The 15923-nt window shown below is 29.3% G+C and overlaps 2 long non-coding RNA genes across 3 annotated transcripts; one reads left to right on the top strand and one right to left on the bottom strand.

Annotated features, from left to right (window-relative positions):
• Positions 1–2738: 2738 nt before the first annotated feature.
• Positions 2739–14083, top strand: LOC105840677. 2 transcript variants are annotated; one of them, XR_004962763.1, is made up of 3 exons: positions 2739–2905; positions 3446–3530; positions 12054–14083. It is a non-coding gene; the product is annotated as a solute carrier family 35 member G1 (long non-coding RNA). The 2 variants fall into 2 exon arrangements; XR_001139404.3 differs by lacking the exon at positions 12054–14083 and adding an exon at positions 3770–3951.
• Positions 5315–8007, bottom strand: LOC118645007. Its single transcript, XR_004962767.1, has 2 exons — positions 7971–8007; positions 5315–7367 (listed from the first exon to the last, which is right to left on the bottom strand). It is a non-coding gene; the product is annotated as an uncharacterized LOC118645007 (long non-coding RNA).
• Positions 14084–15923: the final 1840 nt, after the last annotated feature.

Raw genomic sequence — 15923 nt, 5'->3', positions numbered from 1 at the left:
TTTTAATTATTCATTCAAAATTATTTATTCGTAATTGTTCATTTAAGATCATTTGTTCAACAGTTCTTTCAGATTTCGCGTATTAAAATAAAATCACTGTCAACTAGCTGGGTGACTTTACTATCTATCTCGAGATGGCGCATTTCTCGTGAAAAAGATTTACCTACTGGATTAATAAAAGGGGCTCGTCGAGAACAGAGAACCAAGTACGATTGCACCATTCACATTTGATATTGGACTAATCAGTCTAATATTTTATTTTTGTTGATCTAAATTTCGACAATATTTGTTCTGTTCTTGCCACAAATTTGCTATCATATTGTGCATAGCAAGGTTTGCCTTGTTTTTGCCACAAATTTACTATCATGCTATGTACAGCAAGGTTTGCTCTATTCTTGCCACAAATTTGTTATCATATTGTGTACAGCAAGGTTTGCCTTGTTCTTGCTGCAAATTTGTTGTTATGCTTTACTAGCAAATTTTACCCTGTTATTTGCATAAAATATGCGTCATACTATTTACAACAAGCCTTCCCAGCAAAAGCTAAGCTTAATGCGGACACACCTTGTCGTAATTTTGTTGCAAAGGTTTGCTCGAGTTTACGGCAAACTTCGCGCAAAGTTTGCGTCATTTTGCTAGCTGGGTATAGTCAGGAGCTTCATTAAGAAATTTACTAATGTCTTCTGATGTCAAAACTTTTGATTTTTTGGACTGAAATCCTTGTGATTGCCTTTTTAGAAACGAGATAACTTTTTAATAATTGTTAATATTAATATTATTGTTGATGTTCAGAGTGGTTTTCAGCATCGAGTAAATTCCCCACAAAGTGGTTGGCTTGTGAGTGTGTGACATTTCTGTTAGATATGCCAAGATTGTAGTTTCGGAGAATGATTTTGCTTTATTTTTAGCTTTCCAGTCCATAAATTGGTTATAGGCATTTGTGTATCTTTCTCTTGATTTTTGTGGCAAAAGATTTTTGATTGTGCTTTGAGCAGTTTGCACTATCTCTGCCGGTGTGAGTGGGCTATCACTATTGATCTCGTTTTGATTCATGTTTAAAATTTATAAAAATTTTTGGTTAATAGGACTGACCACGACTGATATTTCACAAAGACTATTGTGAGAGGTTAGCTCTGCGAAGGTGCTGAAGCATTTCCAAGAACTTCTTTATGTGCGCTGAGAAATGGCGTTAAACACAGTGTGCGAAAGACATTGATGATGGCACGTTGTTGTGCAAAGTGTGCTGAGAGATAACGTTAAAATCCGTGCGACGATGTTCTTTCGGCACATCTTACTATCATTTTCGGCACTGATGACGTCACGTCGCGTACGAATGATCTTTTCGTGCCGAAAGTAGCCTACTGTGTGCGATTGACTACTTTTCACACGGAAAACTGTTAAAAAAAGGGCACTTTTCGACGCACATGTGATATAAAGATAATAATCTCCAACCGTTCAGATATACATGTTACTAAGTTTAATTAATTAATTAATTATTTAATTTTAGATAAGCATTGACTCTCTAAAGTGTTCCGATGATACTAGTGTTTATCCCAAGTTTGCATAACCGTTTCTGAGATCCAATAATCTCGGATGCTCGCAAATTGCATACTCGCGTAAAGAACACGGTCGATCTCGCACTGCGCTTTCACTTAACGCAAGCTACTATCATGTCTCCTGATAGTCACATATTTTATACATATTTATATATGTTCTTATATAAAAATTTTTCCCGGGTAGTAAAAACTTATATTTTTAAATTCATATATCAAGGTACATTCTACAGATTTGCTTCATATTTAAGGTTAAAGTCTTTAACAGTTAAGTTAGCAAAGGTGTTTATAAAATAGGTAAATATACAAAGTACCTATAAATTTGATTAATGACTTAAGTTTGTTGAAATAATGTTGCAATTTTTTTATCGCTTTATTTCAACGTTATGATTTTAGCAAACTCTCGCTAAAAGTTGAAAAAATCTAGCAAATAGTGTTTGTTCGTTAGCGAACTGCGAATGACCACGTGGTCTCTATTCGCAGCGATTTTTTTGCTACATCAATTGGCAGCTTTATAAAAGTCTGTGGTTTCGACCAGGTCCGTCGATGGACAGATAGCGCTAATAAGTTCTTCATGAGAAAGATCCAAGAGCTCACAATGCCAATTGGCCAATTAAATATAAAATTTTCTAATTGGTAGTCTAGCAGTAAATCTCTATGCATCGGCCGATATAAGTAGATGTGTGCTATCAAAATATGTGTTAACGGGGGAGGAAACCTTCCCTCTTTGCATAGTCAGCCATTTATAGTCCATTGTCCATTGAGTTGTATTATGGCGTTTTCGACCGGTGCTGGGTTAACCCGTCTCAGGTTCTTTTTTTCTAGAACTGGCCAATCATAGTTATTCCCTTCTTCAGAAGAATGTGATTGGTCTTATGACGTCATTAATCGCTCCTGGAGTGACTCCTAGAGCGAATCCTAGACCGGTTGAAAACGCTATTAGTGCGTGTCATGACACGGATCATATCTGTAGTTGTTACTATGTGTGTATGTATTGATGTTTGTGTGTAAATTACAGCATTTGAGCTTATGAGTCGTCGCCATTTTCAGTCTAAATAACTTGAGTGCGAAGACCTTACTTAGCGCCATCTGTCCATCGACGGACCTTGGTGTTAACAATAGGCGTTCTCGTATACCTATTTTCAATGACTGTGACTTACTGAGTTTCCGGAGACTGTGCTACACTGTATTTGAGCAGCACCAGTGCAGGATCAGTACAGATCTGTTAGTTGCATATTTTACCTTTTGTTTTTCCTCGTCTCTCAATTCAAAAAACAATTATACGTTCATTTTCTTTAAAGCTAGAAAATGCAAAAGAGTACAGTCAAAATGAGCAAATCCACAGTTAAACGGTAAAATATTTTGTTATTAATAAAATAATTATTGTATTATTATTTTGTATTGGTATACAAGATAATAATTTAAAAAACAGAAATAGAAATAAATGAAAGGGAGGGCATTTGCAAGTAAAACTCGTGAGTTTATTAAAATCACTTGTAAGTTACGAGTACGAACGCAATAAGATTTCCAATTTTTATTGTTAAATCTGTTGTTTATTATGGACTGTCCTCACTAGAATTTTCCTTCTCACTTTTATTAAATTCTAAATATGTATCTTATTTAGTTTAAGTATAGAGATTGCATACCAGTTTAGCTGTAAGATTATAGATTAAAGTATATAAATCTCTATTAATATGCAGACCTATTAGAGTTGACAATGTAATAGCTGAAATATAATTGTTAATAACAAAAATAAAAACATTGATAATATGACTGCTAAAATGTGGCAATTAATCATTAGAATAAGATGGGCATGTCTAATGGCATATGAATATTACATATCATAAGCTTATCAACAAATCGTAATTATATATTTTTTATTTTCCATCTAGGCTACATTTTGTGGCTACATTACTGATTAGATAATTTCATGGTTATTCACAAACGTATCTGATGAAATCGTTAATACATTAATAGGTAAGTGTCAACAATATGATTAAGGATGTACACTTTAAAGTATTATTTAAAAAAACAGAACAATTTATAGGTTGTTCTACTGTTACGTTTAAGTTACGTTATTAAATAACTTGATAACACTGTACAGTCAAAACATTTTTAAGAGCTTTTCTAATGTATGTAGTGTTAATTTATATTGATACTATATATTTTAGAAATTTTCAATTTTCTTACTTACAATTTTTTATTTATTGTTTTAGGACTTTCTATTGTTTACATTAAGTTGTAACTTTGTCATAGTTGTTGACAAATCAGTCTCACTTTGGAAACATAGAATATAAATTTAATTTCTACAGAGTAGTGTGTGTGTGTACACACACACACACACACACACACACACACACACACACACACACACACACACACACACACACACACATATAGCAACTAATGTGCAAATATTCATACATAAAAATGTATTGTTATAATTAAATATTTAATTATTTTTAAATATTTGAAAGTTTAAGAAATACTTTTAGTTAACTTTATTACAATAAGAAACATTTGTTAACATAACAAAATGTAAAAAATAAGAAAACTGTTTAAAATAAAATTAATATAAAAGAATAATTTCACTTTTATTTTAGAAAAAAATTATTTGGAATAGTGAATTAAAATTTGAAATAAAATTTAATAAAAAAGGGAAATATGTATGAAAAAAAGAAAGTAATGCATTTAAACAAAATTTAATAATCTTATTATTAAACATGGTTATGTTTGTTGCTTAAAGAGTAAATTGAAAATCTTATTGTCATTGAGAACAAATTGTTGAGAATATAATACATAGAAATCTTTTGAAACAGAATGTATTCACTTCTATTCAAAAGTTTGAAAAAGATAAAGAACTACATATTCTAATAAAATTATCCTAAGCATGATGTTAGGGGTCACAAAATGACTTTTAGAAATAATATATCTTTACTGATCATAATCTTGATCGTCGCAAAGTGCGGATATTAATCTTATAGAGTATTTATAGAAAGAACTAGATCGACAAACCTGTGAAATATTATAATAACAAGTAGTTTTTATACATAGTTATGTTAAAGAAAACTAGTATGAAATTTCTTGACAATGTTAAAAGAATTTGTAATACGCTTCAGTGCCTATTAAAAATATTAATTATTAAATATTAAATAATTTTTAAATAAATTTTATACCATTTTTTCGGACAAGAAATCTTATAAATGCTTCTTAGCATTGATACTATTAAATTGTTAGTCAATTTAATTTATGGTATTACGTTTCATGTAAGGACTATATTTTAAGATAAAATAGAGCTGCGCAATTTGTAGGAGCTGGAGATTGTAAAAATTTACAACATTATATCATTAAGCACCAAAATCCATTGGAAGCTTATATGAGCAATCTCATTTTTATGTTTAAAAAATATTAAAAGGATAAAGAATTATCGAAAATGTTATTAATTTTATATTTAAATTATATTATGTATAAAGAAAATTATGCTTGCGTGCCTCACCTTAATTTCCAAAAGAAACAAATTATAAATAGTTTATTTATCTTGTTGCTATAATAAAGTAATTAAACAACGTTAATACTGTTATTATGAAAGTTTCAATAAACTAATTTACATTTCGCATAGCACAAACTACACTTGTATTCATTAATCTATTTTTTTTATTATGTAAGAAATATGCTATAAATTTAAATGACTATATTTAACTTACAATATAAAATTAGCATAAGATTCAATATAATTTACTAATCTATTTTTATTTTTTTTATTTAATATTTATTGAATATTTGTTTTATGTCAATATGTTTTACTTATAAAACAATAGAACAACAAAAATCAAAATCAAAATTTATCGTATCTTGTGACTATAAGTATATACAAGTTTTAATTCTAAAATGTATAACAAAGTTTATTTAACTCTTATGTCAATAACTTATAACATTGTTCAATATAAGCGAGATACCCGAGTACCTATTTCTATAATTTTTTTTATCTTTCTGACATCTATTAAACTAATCTATAATAAATATGTATTCATGAGCATTAGGTGTTCATGGATCATCACGAAGTGTTAGATAGCGTACGATCTTCGAGGTAAAACAACGTCGATAGTGGTTCACAGTAGTTGGATGGGTGATCGTTTTTCTAATTGCAGAAGTTAAGCAATGCCAAATGCGACTATGGTGTTTATGTCACTATCACCTGTAATAACAAATGTATCAAGAATACAAGAAATGAAAGAACTGTTCATGTATGCATCTCAATATATATGTACACGAGAAAGAAAAAAAAATTTTTTGAAGATTTACAGAACAGAAAAAATAAATAAAAAAATAAAAGTCCCATACAATTTAATACATGATTATTTGTCAATATTGTCTATGGAGCATTAAGAGTAATTTTTTCTGTAATATTATTACAGTTATCAGTCATATATAAGCGTAAATCATTATTGTGTGTCTATCATGTCTAAGGCAGTATTCGGTTGTGACATTCTTCATCATTTCCTAATACTATAATGTTATTATTTGGAAATATAAGACAGTTATACATTAGTCATACGTGCAGATGTCATACATACAAATGTCATACATTAATATATAAATAGAAATATAAAAAGCAAAAACTTCTTTGCCTAAATATAATATATATTGATATAAAAAATGTAAAAAAACTGTTAGATAGAATATTGAAAATATAAAAGATTATAAAAATATATTCTAGAATATACATGTATAGGTCAATTAACATTCATTATTTACACGTTATTTCTTATGAAAAATTAAATAAAAAAATTTTTGAATTATTTTATCGAAAGAATTATTCTATCGAAAGAGAATTATTTATGGTGACCTTTTAAGAAATACTTATAGCTAAACTCTAAATTAAAATTCTGTTATACAAAAATTTATTCTAAATTAATCGAAAAAATAATTTGTTTATTCATTTGTGATTCTTTAAAGCATAATTCAATAAAAAGCCTTATTTCTTTGATCATTTGTATCTCGAATTATTGAAATCTCAACATTTTCGCTTTATACTTTTTAATTCAAATTTTTATGAAAAATAATGCTATTTAAATAGTTTATTAAAAACACTGTATACTAGAAATAGATTATTATCTATATTTAATACGGATGAAATAGCTTTAAAATTGTTTCTAAATTAGTCAAATTATTGTTTATTGCTTCTAAGCAAGAATTAATATCTCTATTATCTCTATCAAAGTATAAAAATTAATATATAAAATATAAAATTATTTTATGAGCAATAGATAAAATTCTTCAAATACTGCAATAAAAAAAATATTTTAATAAAATGAAAAAAATATTATTTATTAAATTATTATCTGTCTAGATATTAAATCACTACAGTTAATCGCAATAATGACCAAGTATAAAAGGAAAGAATATTGTTTGTTGAAATATAATGCATTTAGTATAAAAGAATCATTTTAATTTATTTAAGGTAATTATGACAGGTATATTTAATGAATATAATGTACCTCGTATCACAGTATCATTGTATACACTAGGTAGAGAAGAAACGTCACTGATATTACATTTTTCTCAAATTAACATTTACGGCATGCAAGCAAGAATTTATATATCTATCTGTTAATGCATTAAAAGTCATATATCAATCATAATGTAAAAAATTATTTTTGTTGATAAATTCAAAAAATTAAAAAATGTTGCATGTAATAATAAAAAATAATTTTTAGGCTTTTAGATATTCATAGATACTCATAAACCCACGCTTACATGTAAACATACCCAGCTAGCAAAATGACGTAAACTTTGCGCGAAGTTTACCGCAAACTTGAGCAAACCTTTGCAGCAAAATTACGACAAGGTGTGTCCGCATTAAGCTTAGCTTTTGCTGGCAAGGCTTGTTGTAAATAGTATGATGCATATTTTATGCAAATAACAGTGTAAAATTTTCTAGTAAAGCATAACAACAAATTTGAAACAAGAACAAGGCAAACCTTGCTGTACACAATATAATACCAAATTTGTGGCAAGAATAGAGCAAACCTTGCTTTACACAGTATGATAGCAAATTTGTGGCAAAAACAAGGCAAACCTTGCCATGCACAATATGATAGCAAATTTGTGGCAAGAACAGGACAAATCTTGTCGAAATTAAGATCAACAGAAATATTGGACTGATTAGTCCAATATCATATGTGAATGGTGCAATCGTACTTGGTTCTCTGTTCTCGACAATCTCGACGAGCTCCTTTTATTAATTCAGTAGGTAAATCTTTTTCACGAGAAATGCGCCATCTCGAGATAGATAGTAAAGTCACTCAGAAATAAAGTTTAAAATCCGATAATGCAACCCTGTTATTTGCATAAAATATACGTCATACTTTTTGCGACAATCTTTGCCAGCAAAAACTAAGCTGTTTACGGACACACCTTGTCGCAATTTTGTTGCAAAAGTGTGCTCGGCAAGTTTTATTTTGTTCTTGCTACTAATTTGCCGTTATTCAGTACCTAACAAGATTTCCTGTTTTTGCAATAAATTTATTGTCATGTCGTGTAGCAAGGTTTGCTCTGTTATTTGCTTAAATTTTGCATTTTAACGTGTCAGGGCAAATCTTGTAATTTATCTACGTAATATTTATGTACAAGTCTTTCTCTGTTATTTGCAGTATCGTGTGATGAAAACTTTTGCTATAAATTTGCTCGAAACTTTTAGAAGACAAAGCAACAGACAATTACTTGTCATAAAATTGTTGTCAAAATTGAAACAATCCTTGCTGTAAAGCTTTCACGATATGTGATTTTAACAGACCTGGCTAGCTGGGTACATGTACACATACTCATACATAAAAAATAAAAGTTCAAATTTTATTTAAAAAAATCAGCTTTTTCAGAGCCACATGATGTACAAAATCCGACCGTTATTTTCCACGTGGTGCACATCGAGTCACTTTGATGACGGTGGTATGATTGAGTTAAACACGAATAAAATCAATGTGCAATATCATATTGATATTCAAAATTCATGATATTCAAAAAATACCGTATTTATTCTCTAAAATACCCTAAAATGCAGTGCAAATTTCAAACTCGTGTGCATTCAACAAAAAACATCGACATGTTTTTTTTTAATTGCTTAGAAAAGAATGAACTTTAAGGATCTGAATTAATATTAGCAAGATTTTCACGAGAAACTTGTACAAAATGATAAATAATGAAACAAATAATGAATAAAGTTATGAAAATATTTTAATAATATTTTTTATTTTAATAATATGTTCCATAGTAAAAAAGAGAATGCTTAACACTTGCCAGTAATGAAATAAAGTATTTCTTATAAGTCGACACACACACACACACACACACACACACACACACACACACACACACACACACACAAAAACTGGTAAAAGATTTTTTATTTATCAATCTAAAGAACATCACAACATTTCGACTATATTTTTGGTCCTTATCAAGTGGAAATTACAACGTGGTAAGACTAATCGCTTATTTCAGTTTGTCGACTTATAAGAACCGTTACTTTAATATATTCTATATTTAAAAAAGAAACATTTTTTACAATTTTATAGCAAAATAAAAAAGATTAATTGTTTTTATTTCTTTTATTATTTTTTTTCAACATATCGTTTTTCCAATTTTTATCTGTCAAAATAATTATACTTTTTAAACGATACCTAAAATTTATTTTATCCTAGTTCTAGATCTATCTTTTACCTTTCCAAAACCGTTTGGTTTTTAAAAATTCGTAAAAAATTGACGAAAATACGATAAATTAAAGAAAAAGAATTTTTGCGATTTTTTGTAACCTTATTTTGTTTAAATTAATGTTTTACATGTTTAATGATAATTATAATCATCTTTGTTATGAAAAGACGAAGAAATTCATGTAGCACAGTATTGATTTTAGTTCATCTGTTCAATGCAGCACGTTTTAGAACGAATGGGGTACATTTTTAACTCAGTAAAACGTTTGAGGTCGAAAAATATGGGTATACCGTTCAAGGGTGCGTTCGGGAAGACGCTATTAGCGCTACCAGCATCAGTCCATCTTCATTACTCATTAAAAGTAGAACAAGGATAAACTGATAGCGCTAATAGCGTCTCCCCGAACGCACCCCAAGAGTTAAAGTAGCAATGTTAGAAAATGCATAATTTTTAAAGAAAATTAACGTTTAAATATCTGTAACTATTTTTCCCTTTACTAAGCGTAATTTTAAGGTCGATTTTTTAATTCTACGGAAAAAATACAAAAAAAACGTATGAAATTCGCGTTTGCTGTGCAGTCCCCAAATCGTCTAAAATTCATATAAGGCCGAGTATATAAAATGGATCAACTTTTAGGTGGATATTTTACGTCGGCATACGAACAGGTAGAGACTCGCTCTTTTTTATAATCGCCCGTCTTGCATATATTATTTATTATTTTTTATTAAAATAATAAAATGTTGCCCAAAAAAATAATAAAAGTTGTTTTTGAGGAAGTTTAGGGAAGAACTCGTTATTTTTATTATTGAAGCACAAAATGTACAATAAGACATTTTGCAATGAAATTTGCTGTTTTTATTTTTTTTCGGCATGCATTGAATCCTACAATACTGTACTTGGAATTTCACGTGTAACTTCACAAGCTACACAATTATAATTTCGTTTGCGTTTTTTTATTCATATTTAAGTTCATAAATATTAGTAATTTGTTACGACTGAAGAGGACTATGGTAGGTTGTATTTACACTTTATTCAAATTGTATCTTAAATCTAAAATTTCAGAGGTTTTTTCTTTGTGTAATTATTATTAATATCTGCAATTCACATTATTGTAGCTCTTTATTTATGCTTTTTAACACTATATTTACTTTACATTTTTATCACAACTTTTTGTTTATAATTAAAGAAAAATTTGTTTATAATTAAAGAAAAAAACTTTGTAAAATAAAGACATGGCCAGGGACATTATTAAATATACCTAAAAATACCTAAATATACCTAATATACTATACCTTATTATCATACAGAATTCATTTCTTTATTTAGGGCCGGTATTTCTTTATTTTGTTCCATCTTCAGATAAACAATGAAACTATAAAACTATTTTATTTAATGTTAAAAATCATACTTTCAAGTTTTCAGTAAAATTTATACTATCTTTTTAGTAAGTAATTTGATAAGATAAATTACACAGTACTTATTTAACAGATAAATGTGATAAAGATAGAAAGAATATGGGAAATGCATTAATTGTATTATCCTAAATGTTTGCATATTAATGTTTTGCTATAAAGAATTTGTATATTGAAAATATAATTATGTAAAAAATCAATTTCTTTATAGTGATGAAGGTGATAAGAAAGAATCTGATAAATAAATTATTATTCACAAACGATGTACAGTTTGTTTGCACAATACAATAGTCTCTTGTGTTTAATTTTGGATTAGTATTTCTATTTGTCTTTTTGTTAGCTAAAGGTTAGCTTTTTGATGACTAAAAGTTGAAATAACGCCTCGTAATAAGTACAGTTTTATATTTAATAATTGTATATGTATTTTTTCCATAAGCATGGTAATAAATTAAATATGTTGATTTTTTATTTTACATTTTATAAATAAAATTTTTATAAAAGAAAATATATAACCATAATTATTCAACTTACTAGATGCATACGTACTTAACATGGCTCAAATAATACTTAAAAAAAATCTTTATTTTATATTATTGTACATAAATAATTGAAAATATATTTTTCTTTGGGTTTAGAAGTGTTTCCTATCAAAAATGTTTCAAACTTAACTCTTAATTTTCGTATTTATTTAAAAAAAATTAAACAAATTTCCAAAGCTTAGGTGGGTCGTATGACAGATATAGGTAGCTTATTATTTTTTTATTTCTAACTTATTTATAAATTTTGTCTCCATAGAGATGGGTATCCCAGGTATTATTGAAAATAATTATGTTAACTTTAACGCAATATTTTTTTATATTTTAGTACAAAAAAGAAGTATAAAAGTATATTTCACTTTCAAATAGTTTAAATCACGACAATTTATAACGACAATAATAAAATCATTACCGAAACAAAAATTTTTACGAAAAGTATTTATGGGTACACAAGTATCAGATTATTGATATAAAAGTTACAATATTTAAGATATATAGATCACATCTTAAATATTGTTCAAAATAAACAAAAATTTTTAACATCACACTTGTATAGAGGAAAAACGGACCAAACCGAGTAGAAAAGTCCTCTAACATTTTAGCGATCGCAATATATATATATATATATAGCTGATTACAAATACTAATATATGTGTGTGATTACAAATACTAATTATGTGTGTGATTACAAATACTAATATATGTGATTACAAATACTAATGTGTGTGTGTGTGTGTGCGTGTGCGTGCGTGCGTGCGTGTGTGTGTGTACGCGCGCGTATGTGTAAACATTTTTGTAATTATTTATAATCATTTTTGTAATATCAATTATGTTTCTTGCAGATATGTCAGAGCATGTGGAATTACAACACTTGGTTGACGCCGATGTGGAGAGTAATATGACAAATTACAAAAAAAAATGTTCTATGATATTGTGTAAATCGTGTCCATATTGGGGCCTAACATTAGCAATACTATCGTCTCTATTTTTTTCTTTATGTAGTGTTATCGTTAAGAGTTTGGTGGAGATAAATCCCATGGAAATGGCAATCTTCCGATTTATGGGAGTATTGTTACCAGCTATTCCAATTGTGATTTACAAAGGCGAACATCCTTTTCCGAAAGGACGCAGACTGATACTTATTTTAAGGAGTTTCATCGGCACGACGGGACTTATGTTAAGTTTCTATGCATTTAGGTATATGCCATTGGCGGATGCTTCGGTTATCGTATTTTCTGTTCCGGTATTCGTGGCAATATTTGCACGGATATTTTTGAAGGAGCCCTGTGGCTTATTCAATGTTGTCACTATATGTCTGACGTTGATCGGCGTGATTCTAATAACGCGACCGTCGTTAATTTTCAGTCACACTGTGGAATCTCTCTCGGATGGCCACGTTAAGCCGGAGAATGCGGATTTATGGAGTGCTATGGCCGCTTTCTCAGCTACTTTGTTTGGAGCAAACGCGTATGTTTTACTTCGTGCGTTAAAAGATCTTCATTTTTCTGTTATAATGACGAACTTTGGTTCATTTGCCCTAATTCAAACCACGCTTATATCATGGGCGATCGGCGCGTTGTGCATGCCACATTGTGGCACGGATAGATTGTTGGTTGTCGTGCTTGCGTTGTTTAGTTTCGCGGGTCAAATCTTGTTGACTTTAGCGCTTCAGATAGAGCAAGCTGGTCCAGTGGCCATAGCAAGGTCCACAGACATTGTTTTTGCGTTCTTTTGGCAGGTATTATTTTTTAACGAAATACCAAATCGATATTCCATAGGCGGGGCTATATTAGTCACTAGCTCGGTTTTGTTAATAGGATTAAGAAAATGGGCTCTTTCATTACCGGAAACATCGAATATTAAAAAATTTCTTAGGATCCTAATGATGTAAACGATGATTTTTTAGAGATGAAAAAGGAAACTTTATTTAAACTAAATTAATTAACTTTAACACTAGAACAACCGGCATTAAATATGTACCTATTTCTATTATTTTTTGTTTTTATTTTCAAATTCTTTACACATTATTTTTATTTTTTTAAATATTTAAATAATTAATTTGAAAAAAATCCGACGAAAATCACATTTGTAATTTAATCCATAAATCTGACACCCATTATTTTGACGGGTTTGTTCTAGTATTAAAACCTGCCAACACTGTATGTAGCACGCACGTTATTATGATGTCTTAACTCGTACGTTTTGTTGTTGGCGTTTTAACTAGTATTGAAACATGATTCATATGTATATCGATATCACGTAACTAATTGTGAAATTTCTGGTGAATGTTGCAATGACATAATATATGACTTTATAGTATGATGCTTTATAGTATAATGCTGAGCACACTATGAATTTATTTTTCTATCTGGAATTGCCAAATCGTATAAAGTTTATACGTATAAAGTCATAGTGTACTCAGCATGCATTCATATAATATGACCTCAAAGGTGCATACACATATGCTACTCAGGATAGCATATTAGAACTGCGGACGCGTTATGATATTAAAGAAATATCTCATGTGATAAAAAAATTATTAGATTATAAGGTTGCCTCATTGTCGAGTTTTTGGGCAAGAGGAGGATTGGCAAAAAGAGGTAGTGACGTCAGCGTAAATCCCAGTGAATCTCATTTGGCGGCTTCCAGTGATTTTTATTGAGAATGTAAAATCTATTGGACTTATGACCAATTGCATACTGGATAAACGATGAATAATGTACAAATAGTGTGTAGTGTACATAACGTAAATTATATATTTTCAGTGAGTATTATTGAGTTCTGTATTATAAATGGAGCGAGCATTCTTCATTCTGTGAAAACTATGATCTGCTGATGTAAAGGATAAAAATACAGTTGGTTGCATCTGTTTCTTTCGTGTATATTGTTATATATGTGTGTGTGCATGTGCGTGCGTACCTGCATGCGCGCGCGCGTTTGTGCGTGTGAATCGGATACTTGACGGCGATTTTACATAACTATTAGCTACTTTGATGACTTCTGGCTATTTTGACGACCGTCGTCAAAGTTTTACAGACGTATCGTATACTTTGACGACGTCGTCAAAATAACATCTATAAATAAAATGGCTACATTAACGACATTGTCAATTTTGACGACAGTAAGTGGTACATTAGCGATTTTGACGACAGCAAAAAAATAATTTTAAAAAGTCAAATTAAAAAGAAATAAATAATTAAAATAATTTAAAAAAAGCATCACATATGAAATTTAATATATACATAAACGTACTTTTTAAAAACAAAATCAAATAAATTATTTTTAATATTATGTATTATTTCAATTTTGAACTTTTACATAATTTCATTATTTTAATAAGTAATAATTTAATAATATTGTTATGTGCGGGAGTATTAATAAATATCGTAATTATACATTATCGCTAGAAAAATTTTAACATCCCATCACATTACAACGTAAACGACAAAATTTTTTCCGCTAAAATTTTGTCGCTTATCCTGACAACCAATAGAAAATATTGACGCCCATTAAAAACTATTATCAAGATCCACTGTAGGCAATCTTAATTTATATGGAAAAGTAAAAAGTTTAGTTTCAAAAAATTACGATGATCAATCCCCAGGGTGTCACAAATTTTTTATGTGCTATGACATTACACGATTGGCCGAAACTTTACAATTTCGGCATAAGTTAACAGTTTATATCTATAAATCAACCTTAAGACCGAGTCTAGAATAGGTGTAGTAAGCCTTAAATAGTAAAGAATTAACTAATTACATTTGATTCTTCTTACATTTAATTATAGGCGATTTTTGGCGATTGTTTGGTATATGTACTAAACTGTATCAGAACCAATAAGAAAACTTTATTAATATCTCATTGGTTCTAGTACAGTTTAGTACACTTTGATACATGTACCAAACAATTGCCAAAAATCGCCTTATAATTGGTTAATTTTTTATGGCTTAAGGCTTACTATACCTATTGTAAACCCGGCCAAAATGCAAAAATCCGTGTTTTCGCCCATATGCGTATCATATATGAAACGGAATGTACCCTAAAATTAATTTGTTTAATATTAACGATCCGGCAAAATTATTGAATAGTACAGTGACAAATGTATACATTAGTGCAATATGAAGATAGAATTTATTACGTAACCCGATCAAAACACATAACTAATTGTAAAGAAATTACAAAAGTTACGTACAATGATGGGCGTAACTTATGTATTTACGTATTTACGCGGCAAATATCATAACAAAAATTGGTAAATTACAAGATATTTTTCGCTTTTGTATCACGGAACGTATTACAAACAAAATTTTCTTATTATAGATGATAAAAGTGTAAAGAATAAAAGAAAATGTGGAAAAAATACACTACATATTATGTGAAAACCTTAATTTTAATAATGGAAACAAAAAGAAGGTTGATAAAAACAAAAGTTGTGATATTAAAATTAATAAAATAAATAAAAGCTTTGATATTAAAACTGACAGTGTACGATCGCGCGTAATCGCGTTCCCGCCTTTCGACCCTGTCAATAGGCGAGATAGTTTGTAACGAGCAATGTTATGGGAATCTTTGAATTTTTGTAATAAAACACAATGATTAGGGCGAACCCAAGGAGGAAAGTCCGAGCCCGCAAGAGCGAGCCCGGCAAAAACCCCCTTTGAAAGTTTATTGAAAGGAAATTCACTACACTGAGTTTGATCTATGTATATAAA

The sequence above is a fragment of the Monomorium pharaonis genome, chromosome 1, assembly GCF_013373865.1.
Source record: "Monomorium pharaonis isolate MP-MQ-018 chromosome 1, ASM1337386v2, whole genome shotgun sequence".
In the NCBI taxonomy this organism is placed as follows: Eukaryota; Metazoa; Arthropoda; class Insecta; order Hymenoptera; family Formicidae; genus Monomorium; species Monomorium pharaonis.
This window is presented reverse-complemented; position numbering and strand designations above follow the sequence as displayed.